General features: G+C 36.1%; 1 protein-coding gene across 1 annotated transcript in view; it reads left to right on the top strand.

The window, feature by feature from the left end:
- Positions 1-14,451, top strand: part of LOC139738911 (uncharacterized) — a 194,071-nt gene that overhangs the window by 9,098 nt on the left and 170,522 nt on the right. The gene's annotated exons all lie outside the window — the stretch shown is intronic.

Below are 14,451 nucleotides of genomic sequence, written 5' to 3' on the forward strand. Positions count from 1 at the left end.
CTACGAGCAAATCTAACTACGTGGCACCTTATAGGGTTCGGGATGGATGTAGGGGTGCAAATCCGAACCCTAAAGGGAGCCAAGTCTTAAGGGTTCGAATTTGGAACCATTCCATAGTCTTTCCCGAAAGCTGACATGTGGGTGTTGAATGGTGTTTGCTTAAAATGCCACACTATTTTTGGATATTATCGTATATTTTTATTTGAAAATATAACTACACGTTGTTAAAGAGTAACAGTGTCATCAGTAATACTGTACTAAAAAATTTACTACTTGAATTAAACATTTGTTTTTTCTTCTCGCACCGGGATCAAGAATATCATTTCAATGACGTTATCATAGAGAGAAAGCAAACGAGTACAAGTACACGTATTATGCGTGCACGCGTGGACCGTTGAGCACTTGGTCAATGGCAAAGCTAAAATTGCATGCGCACGCCACGCCGTAGGTCGCGCGGTATACGTACGTGCATACTACTGAAGTTCCTCGTTTGGAATGGACAGACGACCGTGAGGTTGGGGTGATGAATTAATCTTTTTGATGAGCCAAACGTTGTGAGTAGATAATTGTACTGTAATTCCGTTGAAAATATTTCACAGTAATCGATGATGATATGTGTGAATTATGCTCATAGAATGCTGAGTGGTGAAAACTGATGCGAAAGAGTTGTATCGAGGTACATGTGTACTAACATGTCAGAAGTGCGATCATACCTACAGTAAAGCATAGCGAATAAGTCAATGAAAGTGCACGGTAATACGGAAAGCCTCAACCAAGGTACTAACTACGACCAACAGCCCCATATGCATAGCGTAATTACGCTATGCGTATGGGGCTGCTGGACGCAGTTACCAAGGTATGTACGTAAATAGGTGACCGGATATAGTCGCATCATTTTCGTTAATGGGAATTATTACGTTTGAGCCGAGTTGAGGCTCAGTTGGATATTGGTTTCTGTGAAGTTGACAGAAAGAACGATGTATGCATGTATGATGTGCCTAATGAAGAAAAATAGTGTTCCTGGTTCATTTAGGAGAATTTAAGACATGTATGAAGATGGGAAGTCAGAAAATTTAGGTTGGCCTTAACTCCTTGTTGTCTATCAATGAAACTAGAATGTGTGTTATAAATTAGCAATGCCATAGTCACAGAGCATAAGCAATGATACACGATATGTGAATTTAGATAATATCCACTGGAGAAGTTGCATGTGCTAGACATGACATAAAATAAGTCACACAAACAAGGTATGTAATGTAAACGGTAAATCACTTCAGAAGTACAACCACTTGATCCCATACTTTAGCAGGTAGATACATGTAGGCCTATTCCAATATTGATTGTATGTTGAACTTTGTTTTATTCAATTACAGGTTGAACCTTGCTGATCCATGCTGATGCATGGTGTTAGCTTGGTCTCATACTGGGCCAAAGGGACCTGTGTTTGATTGATTATTTATCATCGAGTTCGCTATGCATCAAGTTCAATAATGGTCTTCAGGATGAGTGATGCAGGTCAACCTCGAGAGACTGGTGAGCCATATAGGATGCCAGAGCTGGAGATGGAAGATGTTCAGGATGTCAATCCTGGTTCCTCGTTGAGTCAGTGTGGAAGCCATGCCAGTTCTTCTGAGAGTGATGGCCTGAAGGGCATACTATTTGGCAGCTGAAGCAGCTGCTATAGAAACGCATCAAAAACTAGAGCTCGAGGAGTTTCGACTTATGCAGCGTAAGATGAGATTAGCTATGAGACCAAGCTGCAGGTTGCTGAAGCAGAGGAGCAGATATACCTTGACTACGAGAACAAGAAGTTGGGAGTCGGCTTTCCTGTGAAAGCAGAGGATGAAACCTTGCTGTATCCAACTGAATGCGCCAACCAACCAGTACACACGAGTACACCGATTCCCTGACTAGAGAAGTAGCAAAAAAGTTATTTTCAAATTTTCTTTGACTTTTAGCAGATATAGTCCAAAAGCCAATAAGATCATCAGCATCATGTAGTATCCCTGAACCAGGTTTGATGAAAGCCCATCAATCTTTCCGTAGATACATCCGTACAGACTGGGAGACAGACAGGCAACCTGAAAACATATGCCTCCGGCACCATTCAGGGCGGAGGCATAATAATGAGACTCCTATAATATGTCATGTATGTTTAAACCATATAAAATTTGAGACGGGTCACATTGAATCTCCCCCCTCCCCCCCCCCCCCCCCCCATTAGAATTGCTAAACACCACGGCTCTAGAAACATCTTTCCATTTTAATCCAGAAAGTAATCAACTCCCTGTTTTTAGCCGAGGGTGAGCATGAAGCCACTCCATGAAATGAAGATTAGCATTTTTTCTTTTGCAAAATATATGTGAAAATGTTTAATTTCATAGATAATGATAACTATTTATTCTGTCTTTTAAACTGTTGTCAGGTTATTCCCTTTCTTAGAATGCACTGGCCTTGAATATTTACAAGAATACTCTAAAGAAATATATAATAGAAAAATACAAGAGAACGAACTTAAGAGAACTTGACTTCTATTCACTTTTATCTTCTTCTTTTTTAGGGGGGGGGGGAGGGTGGATTATGGATGAAAATATGAATCTGCTAATGGATATAAAATACTCAAAGTATGCTTTCCATTATATTTCATACTACATAGGGTTAGTTTGTATTGTTCATATTTTGGATATTTCTTCACCATCGATAGCCTCAGTGCTTCAACAACACCTGCACACTTTGAATTGATTGTTTAAGTAGAGAACAAAAAAAAAAAATAAGTCGCCTGATGTTTTTTGTAGTAGACAGCCACACAATGTATGTCAATTTTGGGCAATCTCTGGCAATGCAATGTCATAAGTGGAGTAGCTTTGTGACACTTGACAAAAGCATGATTTTCTCACAAACCCTTTATGTATGATATAAGGATTGAAAAATAGAGTTTGTTCCAAAACCTGAGAAAACTCAACATATCATATCTACTTTTTTTTGCATATAAAAGAACACTGGACTTCACTCTTTAAGAAGGCAGAAACTATTATCATTGCCCTTACGTCAGTGACTTGTCGAGGAAATGTGCATGTTTTTCCTAAGAGAAAAGAAATGTGAAATTCTCTTTAGGTTTTTCTTGAATTGTTTTACGCATGCGACTGCACAAAGGATTTAAAGATTATTAACTTTGAATTGAATGTCCGCTTTTCAATTTTTTTACTGATGTGTTCTAATCGTATAAGCCAGTTCGGGGTACCAGTTTGAGCATGTGCGAAAAAAAGGTTATTTGTACCGAGAGACAGGTTGTTTTTTTAATTTCACTGAGATAAGCATCTGTAATGCTAGGATTATTCATGGAATCCTTATAAATGGTGCCTGCCAGTACATCCACTTGACAGCAAGCCTGGTATTTGGCAATGTTAACACACAAAAAAAGTTTGTTAACATATTCAAAACAGCACTTGATAAAATAGATGATTCCCTAAGTGTTGATTGACGAACCATACTGGTCACTTCATCTACACTGGTTAGGTTCATTCTTTCTTTGAATATGAGTTCCATAAATGGCTATGGTGGGCAAGCTGCTGCATTATGTCACTTTGAGTTGAGTGAAGTGCCTAACCAACTGAGAAAAATGAAAGGTCATTTGTACCTTTGTGCACATGAGCTATCTCCGGACTGGCTTATTGCAGCGCATTCACTCAATCCACATGTAGGTCTATATGAAGGTGGACTTGCCCTCTAACTCTGATTATAATTTTAAGCTTTCTTTAAGTAGGTTGTATAAAGTGCTGATATATTTGTGTAAGGTTTGGTGAAAATTAAGTGTTAAAATGATTGGAAGAGTTGTGAGACTGTATACATCAACACTTGAGGTATTTCTCATGCATGATCATAAATCTGTAAAATATTAATGGTAATAGTAATAATGATAATAATGATGATGTTAATAATAATAGTAATAAAAATATATTTTGCTCCTGATCATTATGCTTGTGATGGTGCCAATACCAATACCTGCTTTATGAATGTGAAAAATCGACTGCTCTTTACAATATTTTGAATGTTGGGGCTAAACTGCATACATTGTGTAATTATATTTATGGTCTACTGAGTACAATGTGCTTCTTGTTTCCATCGCTTGAAAAAAAAACCACAATGTATCAAAAAAAAAAATTGTTTTTAAACTTGTCTCACAAGACATATTCCTTCCTCTTTATGTCCAGTTTGTAATACCACTGATTGGTTAACCTTATTTTCCCTTTCTGAATTAACATTTTCTGTGGAATTGTTAATGTTAATTTGATGCAATGAAAAGTGTTTTCAGATGTGCTATTCTGCCCAAGATTTATAACTGGGACATATCTTTAGCTGTGTGCATAAAAAAAGTAACCAAATTTAGATGTGCATTCTTCATTTTTTAATTCTTTTTTCACCTTTCTTATCATTGGTGTAATTATATATGAAAAACAAAATGTGAAGTATACTAGTTGTATAATGGGGCACATTTGCAAGCTCTCAAGCTTGGAATTGGATGGAATATGTCAGTACAAGTAGTGAGTTTCAAATATATATGACAGAACTTTGCCATACCCTTCATTGTTTTGGCAATAACTTGTGTACCAGAAATCAGAGTTGACATATCGCTGTTAATGTCTAAGAGCGTCATAAAGGTGCTTTTGATTACCGTAAGATGTACCGGTAAATTCAAGGTGCATATCTATGATCCATTCTAGAAGTAGAAGGACAATGTGAAAGATATTTGTCACATAGTTTACTATTACTCTGCGCAAGCTTCAGGGATTTTTTGAGTAAAAAGAATTAGTGCTTTTTGTCAATGTGGTAACTTCCTTTAAAAGAAGAAAAGATAATCATGTGATGGAAAGAACGAATATTATCTTTCTTATTCAATGCACTGACCAAATTTCATACATTTTTGATTTACATTGCCCTTTTTATGACAAAATATGCATCTCGTATTAGAATTTGTAGAAATACAATGTATATTTCATGTTCACTTTAAAGTAAACCATGAAAAAGAAAATCGCTGTTAACTTGTCCCTCTTCCATGAGACATATATTAAAATGTTAATAATCTATATGTAAGTATGCACTGTATTCATCATGTTTATGTTCTATTTGTTGTTGAATTGAAGTCTCTGACTTCAGTTTTCGAAAGATTGTGGATTTAATTGACTGAGAAACTGTGTGTAAATCTACTGTATGCATGCTATTTTGCTTCATGTCTGGAGTGTTACCTTAGTTAATTGTGAAGTCAGTGAAGGCATCCAGTAGACCTTAGGTAATTGTTTGTGAAGTTAGTGAAGGCATCCAGTATATAATTTTGGTTTTAACAAAAAGGTTATAATTTTCACCATATGGGGTGCAGAAAGGTAACCCTATATAGAGACGTGTGCAAATTGTATTGCATCCTATATTGCGGTGACTTTATCACCCCATAGGGTGCAAAATTACAACAATAACAATATGAACCATAATGGGTGCAGGTATGAGGTGCAGAAGAGGAACCCTGCATAGAGGTCTATATTTGCACCTTTTTGGGTGTTGAATATAGGGTGCTAAATAAGAACCCCCAAAAATAGAACCCTAAATGGAGCCGCTGGTGTTACAACGATATGAACCAGAAAGGGTGCAAATTTGCACCTGAATTTTTGTTCACCCTATGGGGTGCAGAAAGGGAACCCAATGGAGGGGTGCAAATATGCACCCCAAAAAATAGAACCCTAAATGGAGCCGCTGGTGTTACAACGATATGAACCCTATTGGGTGCAGAAAGGGAACCCAATGGAGGGGTGCAAATATGCACCATATATGGTGTTAAATATAGGGTGCTAAATAAGCACCCCCAAAAATAGAACCCTAAATGGAGCCGCTGGTGTTACAACGATATGCACCCTCTAGGGTGCAAATTAGAACCGTAATTTCTCTGTGTGTAAGAAAAGCAAAGGTCAATAATGTGGTATGAGATTTTATATATCTTATTTGTTTTGTAAAAAAGAAATTATTGAGTCATTTTTACCTTATATCATGACTGACCAACCATACTTTTACATTCTCGAAACCATCATTTATGTTTTTATGCCAATATATTTGTCTGTTTTGTAGCTGTTCAAAGTAGGTCTACCATATTTGGTTGATTATCAGCCAGTATTTGCAACATCCACTTTGCACTAATATTAATTGCTTTAATTGTCAAATTAGAGATCTTTATAAGCCCAAGAAGGTGTGCATTGATTAGATTGAAATAATTGGCATGTTGTAGAAATGGGGTATAATTGTGTGCATGTGATGTAAAAATAGTTTTAACTGGATAAATTTGGCCATTATCATGAGAAAAAAATAGTCTGGCCAAATTAGGTCAAAAAAATTGACTGAATTGGCCATGTGATGCAGACTAGTGGCGATCTGGCAACCCTGGTTGGGACAGCTAGCTGAAATGTGTGTTGTTATTTAGCACTTAGCCAAGAGTTATTCTCTTCTTTTCTTGATGATAAAAACACATGAAAGCAATGTACACTCTCACAAGTTTTTGTGGCCCAATTAGGCCACTATAGTCTATAATTTCTAGAAAAGTGGCAGCCGGACATTCTTTTTTTTTTTTATTGGCCCCTGGCCACAACTCATGTTGAGCCTTGTATTGACTGTCTTTTGGTTGCCATGGTAAATCAGTATTAATTCTGAAGGAGACTGAAATAAAACAAAATAATCATTTATGAATACAAATGTTTATTATAGAATAACCAAATTGCAAATGGGGATAGAGATAACATTTAAAGCAAAGAAAAAAAATTAGAGAAATTCAATTCTTATGTTTTGAATGTACAAACAAATCCAGAATTTCATGTTACAAATTATTGGGCATACATGTATAACAATGCACAAGAAATTATCACTTCATTCTCTGTCCTCAAAATTATTCTGTTCATCTCCAAGCATGGATCATGAAAATTGGCTGTATGCCCTCAAATGTAATATTCCAGATACACACTGTATACACATTGTAGACATGACCGACCCTCTCTCCTTTCATTTCAATGCCAACATTCACGTAACTGTCATATGATACTCCAGAGGCCAGCCACGAATCTTCTGAGGGAGAAGGCCAGGTCGGATGTGCCTTCATTGTGGTCAACCTTCGCGTCGACGACGTACAATTGTAGGCCTGGGTTGCAGTTCATCCCAGTGGTTTGGACAGATCTAGTATCTGTATTTACTCTGGCTGAAAATGATGACTAATGTAGCAAGCACACCTTTAAAGCTACAGAGATGTGGTATTGTGGATTACCGGTAGACTCTAGGCTCATTGAAGCAGGACACCCTACTTTAGAATCCTTAGAAGAAGTGTGTTAGTTCCCATTATATACCTCATTTGATGAATCCTTGATTCTGATTGGTTGAAATTGGTGGGGGGCACGGGAATATTCACCAAGTGTCTGCAGCTTTATAGTACCAAAACTGCCACATAGCACTAAACTGCCCTCTTTTACCGTATGTACTCAAATGCATGTCCATAAACTGTAAGTGCTTGGCTCCTTCTGCGAGTAGAGGTGACCCTTGTCCAATGTGATTGCAAAGGAACCATCTGTGGCAGTGCCTGATGTGTGAGCTTGCTAGCGTGATTGCAGTTGACCTTGGAATTGAAATTTCTTTTAATTCAGTCTGTTATATGTAACAGATATAGACTGCTTTTTATCATTGCCCTTTTGATCTCAACACTCAGAGCAAGTTCCATGGGTCATAGCATGGACTTGAGATTCCCCCATCTTCCCCCTCCAGGTGGTGCAGTAATGATAATAATAATAATGATAATGATAATTATGATAATAATAATAATGATGATGATGATGATAATAATAATAATAATAATAATAACAATAATAATAATAATAATAATAACAATAATAATAATAGTAATGATAATAATAATAATAGTAATAACAGTAATGATAATAATAATAACAATGATAATAATGATAATAATAATAATAATAATAATAGTGATAATGATGATGAAGAAGAAAAATCCATATTTGTAAAGTAAGTCATTCTACTTATGTCTTATCGTAGGTGTAATTGATAACTAGGAATCTGGCATGCTTTAGTAACTTTGTGGCCAGACCTTTTGTGAGAATAATACCAGTGGATGCCAAAAAGATAACCTGGGGGAAAATGAGACCATTATCACTGTTTAAACATAAAAGATCCCATGACATGTTTTCACAATATGTGTGATGATAATATGCACCCACCATTTTGATTACAGTATCTTATGGATACTTTCAGGATTCACCAGAAACAAATAGGATACATTCAAGTTTGTATTTTTCTTGTGCTGAAGTAGAGAATTCACTAGTTAATACTCCTGATTATGCCAGTTGAGAGAATGGGGGAAGTATTCCTGATTATAACGAAGTACATGTTATGTAAATCAAATCCAGAGGAACAGTGGCATTAGCTTGCATTTGTAAATCTGGTATCAGTAGTGTCAGAAGCAATAGGTTGAATAGTGTTTAACCCGTTGAAGACTAGTTTTGAGTGTTCTCGCGCTGGGGTAAATGGGAAATGCATGTTATAAGAAAATCAGTCCATCTTCAACGGGTTAATTAGAATGACTTGAGGCATGTTGAAAATGTTGCTGCATTCAACATCTTATCATGATGACACATTTCCTTGAAACTTATACTCGTGCTACCTTTCATGCCTGAAGATACCATTATCAGTCACTAAACACACTCCCAGTATATCCTCTTTCCCTTTATCAGTGCTTAAAAGCTTTGGAAAGCATACAAAATGCCGTGTTACGTGTGCTATAAACTGGTATCTGATATCTTATACAGATATGAACAGGGACATCTTGAGAAAGAGGTATGCAACAGCTGTTTGGTTGTATTGATGTTTTCACAATCCATTGATAGGACATAGTTTCATGCATTTGCAGTTTACCTTTTGTCCGTGTTAATTGATGAGACACTGATGTGAGTGTCCATAGGTAAAGGCATTAGTACATGTATGTGTGTGTTGCACCTTGCAAATCTGTCATTTAAAGTCTGTAGGCTGTAAAAAAAAAAGATTTAATTACTCTGAATGGGTCCATATATCTTTATTCAATGATGTGAAAGTGGACACTTCAGTCCTAGGAAGAAAAAAAAAGTATGCTGTGTAAAGGAAGGGCTGCCTCTTCTATGGAAGGACAACATGTGGGCACACCTCAGTCACTTGTACCTACCTGCGAACAGTCCTGTACGCAGCATTGATTCACGCCAGTAAGAATGGACTTCCTCTATTGGGGGCTCATCCTGCTAATTGATGAATAATCCAGCCAAGGAGATTTATTTTCCTGATTGGAAAGCAGAAGGAGGTGATGGGGGTGACCCTCTCACCTTGCCCTCTGACATCACCCCCACACCCCCCCCCCCCCCCATCAAACAAAACAATGCATCTTGTTCGTAGTGCCAGTTACACATTGGTCTTGCCAAACTTCAGGCTTAAAAAAAAAATTTAAAAAAAATCAGTTATTTACATACCTCAGCTTTGTTCTTACAGTTGTAACCAAGCCAACACAAACCAAACCAGGTTAATTAAGTCCCAACAGTTACAAGACATTTTTTTACTTGCTACCCACACACAGAAGTGCTGTCACGTCCTAAACTTTAATGGTACATTTCCTTCTATTTCACAGATTTAAGTGATACAATGTGTCACTATTGTTGCTACTAGATACATACTGGTAGTTATATTTATTTTCAGTACAATTGATGTTATTTTTCCAGAATAGCTTTTAAACTCTTGTTGCTGGTAATTGTCATCACATCATAAGTTGTTTTTTTTTTTTCATAATATTTAACATTTTTTCTGTGTGCACTTGCTGTACAATATTTGCTTATTTTCCTGTCATTGTTCCATACCTTATTCATGCTATTCTTAGCCATCCTGTGGATTATCATGAGCCACTGCAGAATCACCAACTTGCACTGTGTTGTCATAACCACAAGTTCCTCCATGACTCGGGGGATACCTTCAAGAATGTTGCCATGGTTACAAGTTGATTGGCAGAATATTAAGTGTGCATGTTGAGCATTTTCTGACACAGAACTCATACTATATGTGGATATATGAATGTATACACTTAAGTTGCATATCACATGAAACAAGTTAGGTACAGTAGCATTGATGCATTGTATCTCCAAGGCTGATGTCCCCCCCCCCCCCCCGCCCCCGAAGAAAAAATACAAAAATACAAAAAAAAAAATTAAAAAATTGTGGCTTCCAGGAACCTGATTTTGTAGCTAAAAAAAAAGAGAGAAGAACTTGATAGATTATTTTCTTATATCAATTTTAATTCAATTCATTTTCAATTCAATTCATTTTATTTGCATTCTTATAATCTTATGTCCTATAGATCTTACCGTAGACTGGCAATTAAATCATTCAATCAATCATTTCAATGGATTTGCCAGTAACAAACTCACAATCTGTTTAATATTGATTCAAGTAACAAGAAGAGTGTATAAGAAGAGATAACAATGATAATGATATGGATAATCATAATAATGAATAATGATACTGATGATACTGATGGCAATTATGATAGTGATGAGAGATTGTCAATTATCCTGATCAATCATTGAAAATCATTGTGTTGGCAACCATTAACAAAAGTCCTGTATTGCCCCCCATACATGAATTCAATGATAGCTTCACATTTTACAATTAGAAGATGAGCCCCACAATCAAGAGCATCTAGTAATTTATCACATCCTGTCGTGCATTTCCCTTTTTACAATGTTATTTATAGTTGATAAAGAGGTATTCTTTCAATTGAATAACCATGCTTGAATTCCTTTTTAGTTTTGGTTTAACCCGTTGAGGAGTCCCGAGTATACTCGGGAAAGTGCCTATGGGAAATGCGTGTTGTAGCAAAATCAGCTCGTCCTCAAAGGGTTAAGCAGTGGAAGCAACAGTAAATCCTGTAGTCTGGAGAGATACTAATTTTATGACCTTGAATTTTGTCAAGGAGTCCTTGGTTATTTTTGTCTTTTTTTCTGTTGAATCTGAGAGTAAAGAAAAGAGAACTCAATAAAGTAGATATGATGCATCATTCAATCATGGCTGAAACAATAATTAAATCTAGTATTTTAGACCAAGTGCTGTGTCATGTAAAAATGGCTCCAACTACAGCTCTAAAAAGATATTCTCAAAAGTCGACATAATTAGTTAAGAGATATGCTGAATCCAAAAGAAATCATGCGCAGTTTGCATGAAATGCCAACTTGGAAAAAAAAATAACCCCATAATGACCAAAAAAAAAATGTATTGTGTATAATTATTGTTCTGTTGTGACAGAAATAGGTCAGTGTTCCAGATACCATTGGAAAGTTCATGTGATGCATCTTCCCCCATTTTCTTTTTAGCCTCTGTCCAGCATTGTATCAGATCCACATGTTCAGTGCAAATTTACATAGGACTGGTTTTGACATATCAATTATTCGCATGCAGTAATCAACTCTAAAACTGACACATTCGTATTTTGCCTCAGCTTTTATTTTGAACCAGTAAAGCTGAAGTTTTTGAAGTTTGAACATTTCTCCCAAGCACTGAATATTGGTATTTTATTTGGAATATTGTACAAAATGAATGCTGTGGATCGGAGCATTGTATATTAGGCTTTCTCTCAGCTAATTCAAGGATATAATGCACTATCATGTTAATTTATGTAATTTTGCCCTATTGCCTGCACAAGTATACAATTGAGGCAGGAAAACTGATATAAAAGTCTAATGTATCAGGACTTGTGTTGAGCTGTATCTATGCCAATAGTATCCATTCATACCACCATGTCCAAATTTCTGCATGGCACACAAAAACATAGCATTGGCATGGGTGAATTTAAAATATGAAGAATGCAAAGGGTTGTTTATAAAAAAAAATAGTGATGATAAACTGAGGTGTGATGTTTTCTAATTCAAGGACGGCATGATAGTTGAGAATGCATGATAAAGTGATGGCATTACAAATACCTTTGAAGATATATATGAAAAGAAAAAGAGATTAGCCTAGCTCTTAGGACATCATTGTATTTGTGGACAGCCATGGGGCAACCTACCAAAAAGCAACCCTTGAATTTTGCAGGTCCCTCAACAGATCTATTTCAGTCATTTTACTCCTTTCAAACCCAGTACCCAACCCCAGTTTGCCCAGAAAGTTAGAGTCAAGCAAAGGGTGAGGGTGGAAATGATTAATCACCTATAGCAGCATTTTCTGTCTGCTTAAATATTTTTGGAACATATGCAAGGACCAGCATTTCTTCTCTGTTTTGTGCATATATCTGCAAATAATGATAATGATAATAATGATAATAATAATAATCATTATTATTATGATAGTAATTTCAAAAGAATTCATAATTTTATTCAGATATAACTGAATTATTTGATCCTACATTTACATAAGTATTTGAGTGCTTAATTAACCTGCTCCTCTTTGTTAAACTAATAATCAAATATTCATTGCTGATTTCATTTGTCTCAATAAGTTTTAAACTTTTTTTTGTATTTTGTGTATATTAAAGTCAATTAAAGCCACACATGATAATAAAGTACTAGTTAAACCTCTGAATTTTTGACTGAGTTATATGCATTATGATATGCAGTGACGGAATAAAAAAAAAAGAAATAAAAAGAAACAAATTAAATGAAACCCGGAAGTGGCACCAGAAATATTAGTTGTGCCCCCCCCCCCCTTTACAGAATTCCTGGATCTGCCCCTGATATGTTAGACATGGATTTGTGAGCCAGATTTATAGAGCATATGGGAGTGTACAAATTAATTTTTCTATATGAATCATCAGTCAGGATATACTGATATGGATCAAATCAGTTACAATCAGTTACTTAGCCAAGTTAATGCAAATATTGGCGGGACCAACATGGAACAACTATTGAGTTTTCACCTGTCAAACACTCTCAGAAGTCATCAATAGCAGTGAATAAAAGTTGCCAGCTTATAATCTTCCAAATGCTTGTTACCTTTCCATCTGATGTTCTGATCATTGTAGACATCTATTACACCTGTTTGTTGTATAAAGTTCATATCAACATTTGTAGATAAGATATCCGAGTCTTTGAACAACACTGTGACTTTTCCATTTCGCTTTGTTCCAATTGCCTGTTCAAGGAAAAACACTCTGGTAAAGATGATATCAGATATACATCAGATATATATAGATAAATAATTCAACTTGTTAAGTCCTCTTGGAACCAGTTCTGAATAGTGAATTTTCCACAAGTAACTTTCAGTGTAACAATTTTTTTTTATTGATTGGAGCCCATGACACACAAGCACACCTAGTTCAAGCTTTTTCCACACTTTATGGTCACCTCTGTTTCCCTCTCCTCTCCCCCTCTTCCAGTCCTGCCCCTCCCCTTCACCCCCACCTCGTTTCGTGATCCACCTTCCTTCAACAGAGAATTTGTTGGCCTGATCTGGTGTGACTAATGCACATCATGACTGCGTGTCCATATCGGCCGATCTCTTTTGTATTAACAGCCAATCCTACAAGAGATCCCAGGACTTTGGGGTGAAGGAAAACTTTGATCTTGGATTTAGAATTGTTGGGAAAGGATATTGCGGTAGAGATGTTGCCAAAACAGTGAAGCATGATATTTCTGATATGTTTGCCACAAGATCACTTGTATGCTCTATCCAGAATTTAAGTGTTACCAGGAGTATGATATCTTTAATGTAATGCTTGAAAATTCATATGATTTGAATCTACCATAGAACTTAATATTTCAATTAGCCTTTTGGCAATGCTATATAACCATCAAATCAAGACAGAATTAAAATATTGCTATGATAAATGAGCCTCTTTGATTTTTCACAATTATATATCAGCAAATGTCATGCTGTATTCATATTTGTGATCCTGCACCTCAAAACAAACAAAAAGTCGCCAGACATGAATTTTTATTTAAGACCATATTCTGAAAGAGCAGACTTTAAGCTTTAAAATGATGTATAACTCAAATCAAATGGACTCTCCTAACCTATCTAATTATTGGAAAGAAAGCACAAACTCAGGAAAAGTGTGAACTGAGAAAAGAGGCTCTGAAAAGTACAGTGTCTATTCAAGCGCTTAATCTTTACCAAACCGTGCTGGCTGTGCGATGAATGGGACAAAAAACAGGAAGTAAACCACCAGAGTAACAACAATGAAGGAATTATTAGATTAAACTGAAATCAAGCGTGCCTCATTAACACATTCTGTCCATAATCGATGTCAACTTTCACAGCAGTAGCACTATCTTTTCAAAAGTTATTAAAGTTGAAAGTGAAGAGTGTGGACAAGGTTTTTCAGAAATGAAAAAGGGATTCTAAAGACACACCTAATCACACTATTCTACCAAAAATGTTCGAGATAAACTGCTAAAAAACACACTTTCCTGC

This window comes from Diadema antillarum, unplaced genomic scaffold (genome assembly GCF_040938485.1).
Source record: "Diadema antillarum isolate AM-2024a unplaced genomic scaffold, OU_Dant_1.0 seq00000773_RagTag, whole genome shotgun sequence".
NCBI classification, from domain to species: domain Eukaryota; kingdom Metazoa; phylum Echinodermata; class Echinoidea; order Diadematoida; family Diadematidae; genus Diadema; species Diadema antillarum.